Raw genomic sequence first — 3,757 nt, 5'->3', positions numbered from 1 at the left:
ACCACATAAATCTTTCACTCCAGAATCTTCCAGGTTGGTGCTGCTCAGGTCCAGTTCAGTCAGATGGGACGGGTTGGACTTAAGAGCTGAGACCAGAAAAGAACAGCTGATCTCTGACAAACTGCAGAGATTCAATCTGAATAAAAAATAAAACATGTAAAGTAAAACCAATAGGATGCAGGTTAAAACTAAATACTAACACATTTATAGTAAATATAGATTAATTTTAGTGAACGTCACACAAAGAATGACCAGATTCCTAATATTTATTCTAGTGAAACTAATTTTAAGAGTAAAAACAAGCAGAAAAATAGCAAAGTTGACTAAGCTGATGAATGAAAACAATCTAGACAGAATTGCTTACTGTCTGCCTGGATTCCCTTTCTCATAGTGTTAATGTTTTCTCTCAATATTTTCAAAGTAAATCCTAAATATATTCCTCAACTATCTCGCTAAACATTTAAAGTCAGTCAGTCACTCCATCCATCAATCACTGTCTGCTTATCCAAAACAATTCAAGGCGGGAAGGAGAAAACCCCAGAAATTTATTTCCCCAGCCTCCTCCACCAACTCATTCTGGGTAATCCAGAATGAGGAGATGGTCAGACAGCAAACAGTACAATGAATGTATATGTTGACTATATATGCTGTCCAGGTCTTCCCCAAGGTTTCCTCCCTGCCTTGGAGCAATTCTGATCATTTAAATCAGCCTCCTCAATTGTAGAAGGAACAGCCCTTTTACCTTCCCTAAAAGATGAAGTTCCTTGGTCTCTTGTGTCTGGGATTTTGTTTCTTCAGTCGTAATCTATATCTCATCATCATAGGTGAGAGCAATAACACAGACTGGTAAATTGAGGGCTTTGCTTTTGGCTAAGCTTTCTTCACTATAGCAGACTGAAAAAGTACCTGGATTGCTACAGATAAAACCCAAATCCATCTGTCTACCTCCTGTTGTAGCCTACAATCACTCATGAATAAGACACCAAGTGTAGAGTGCCTGTCAAGATATTCAAAGTCCCCTATTTGAGGCAGAGATCTACTCAAAGAGACAGTCCATCTCTTTCTGGTTGAGAGCAATGGCCTCAAACGGTCAGGAGGTCTCTTCCCTTTTCACATTCACCAGTGACCTCCTGCAGTGAACATTGGAGGTCATGGCCTGAAGAAGCCAACAGAGCCATACCATCTGCAAAGAGCAGAGAGTTTGAGGATCCCAAACCAGACAACCTTGTTTCCACAACCATGGCTTGTGATCCTGATAGTGAACAAAATCAATGGGGCTGGTTACAAGGGGCAATCCTAGCTGAGTAAATTTTACAAGAAGTGTGAGAACTGTGACCTTCAATAATTGGAACACACTTGTTGGTTTTTATAAGAAATTGAGACCACCATCATGACACTGTTGGAGTCGTTGACTCTTTCCTGTGTATAAGCAGACAAAAGTCAGAACGTTTCCTCAGTCAACATAAAGTCAATCCTCCTGCTCCTCTGAGGAAACATCAAATGAAACTCCAGGACCTGATTGGTTCTCACTTTGTCTTGAAAGTTCATACCTGTTTGCTTACATTTTCTTGAAAAGTTGGATCTTAAAATTAAAATCAAAATCAAAGCATTAATTAATCATTTTACTTGTGGGAGGAGGAAAATGGAGAAAACCAACCTCAGGATCTGTAGTTTACAGATTGAACTCTCCAGTAACACACACAGATGCTTCATTCCAGAGTTTCGCACTCTGTGAATCACACTTATGTCCACTTCAGTCAGGAGGCAGGGTTTGGACTTCAGAGCTGAGGCCACAACTTCACATTCAGTTTCTGAGAGTCCACAGCCAGCAAGTCTGTAATTAGACAAAAGTACTCCATTGACTAAATGTTGATGTCATCATCTGATGTACATTGCCTCTTCAAATTTCCCTATAATGGCAAGACAGTGAATATCTGATACAGGTCATGGTTCAGGATATGTTTTGTGACATAGTTTAGGCCCTGAGTTGGATCATGGATTGGGTTGTAATTAAGATCTTAACTCAGGTAACGGTCTGGTCATTTTTGGAACCTGGTAGACTAATGGTCAGGTTCAGTTAGAGGTTTGGGTCCTGATTAGGGTCACTAATCATGGTTCAGGTCATAGTTTGGATCATACTTTAGCTCAAATCATAGTTCACGTCATGGATCAGCCTGGATCACATATGTATGTAAACAGTCTAAAGTAAAAGCAAAACAGCTTGTAGCTCAGTGTTCCAGAAGATGCAATACTTGGCAAGGGGAATAAGCACTGTGTAGAGTGCATGTCAAATCTGACTCTGGATAGCAAAGTTGAGTGAAGTATCTCCTGAGGATCGCCTAGATAATGGGAATGTATTTGTATTTTAGGGATTTACAATCCCTAAAATATGAACGAGGTGATATACAGCACAGCAGCAGTACAGCAGCAGTGTACTGCTGCTACCTTACAGCCCCTTACTGTATGAGGCTGTAAGGTCTCTTACAGTAAGGTACATCATCATTCCACTGCAGCAGTAAGAGGCTGCAGTGCAATGATGTGGAATGGACATGGAGGAGAAGGTCAACCAAAATCAGGGGAATGTGTTAAGTCCATTGTCAGAACTCCGTTTCTGGAGTTCTGACAATAAATACCCACACCTGTCAAATCAAACAAATACAAAAGAATGGCCAGTGATCAGATACTCTGCTGAAATATTAGGTTGGCCAAAAGAGGTAATTCACAATGGTGATAAAGCACAAAAAGGCCACACACCAGGGAAGATTCCAGGTGAAGGTTGTGCAAAGAGGCTCAGAAACAACCCAGTATCTTACAGCAGGGTATAAGTCACTAGCAAGAAAGGTATACATCAGTGCTTCTCAATTTCAGTCCTCAGGGACCCCTGTCCTGTCTATTTTAGATGTGTCAATGTTCCAGAACACCTGGATAATAAAGGAATGAGCATAAAAATCATTAACAACTTGCAGAGGACAGAGTGATGAAAATGCTCACCTGTGATTGTGAATAATTATTGAACAATAAGGCAGAAATATGCGGTATATTTGATGGTTTTGTATTTACATGTCGTTTTAGGAAACAGATAAGAAGGGATAAAACATTTTTTAATATTCACTTCTGACAGGTGACATTACACATGTTGTAGATAAGTGGTCTTATAGTCCAGCCCTGAAAGACCGCTGTCCTGCAACTTTTTGATGTCTCTATGTTCAGTAAACCTGGCTCCAATATTTGCTCACCTGCAGAAATCTATGGAGTTTGAACGCATTCCAGTTAGGCAGCTTTGACATTTAATTTGTACAAGGGACACATCTGCATGAAGCTCAGTATTTAGATATATTAATGATTAAAATACTACAAAGAATGAAGCAATAATAATGCCGAATAAACAGGATGTGGCAATGCTGAATCAGCATTCACACAGTAAAGACATCTGGACTCACCGAGCCTTTCTGCAGTTCCTCACAGCTGGAATCAGTCTCAGTCGTCCATTCTCTGATGTGTTGTACTTTTCCAGGTCCAACTCATCCAGAACCTCCTCTGACATCTGCAGAATGTAGGCCAGGGCTGAACACTGGATCTCTGAGAGCTTCTTCCCTGATCTATTTTCTGACTTCAGGAACTGTTGGGCCTCCTGATAAACTGAGAGATCCTTAATCTCCAACAGACAGTGGAAAATGTTAATGCTTCTGTCAGGGGAGATATCATCAGAGTTCATCTCCTTCAGATTGTTGATGATTCTCTGGATGGTTTCTGGACG

General features: G+C 40.5%; 1 protein-coding gene across 1 annotated transcript in view; it reads right to left on the bottom strand.

The window, feature by feature from the left end:
- The window catches only part of LOC103156745 (NACHT, LRR and PYD domains-containing protein 12-like), a 113,516-nt gene that overhangs the window by 45,417 nt on the left and 64,342 nt on the right, over positions 1–3,757 (bottom strand). The window lies entirely within an intron of this gene.

This window comes from Poecilia formosa, unplaced genomic scaffold (genome assembly GCF_000485575.1).
Source record: "Poecilia formosa unplaced genomic scaffold, Poecilia_formosa-5.1.2 Scaffold497, whole genome shotgun sequence".
In the NCBI taxonomy this organism is placed as follows: Eukaryota; Metazoa; Chordata; class Actinopteri; order Cyprinodontiformes; family Poeciliidae; genus Poecilia; species Poecilia formosa.
Note: the sequence above shows the minus strand (reverse complement) of the source record. Positions and strands in the feature narration are given on the sequence as shown.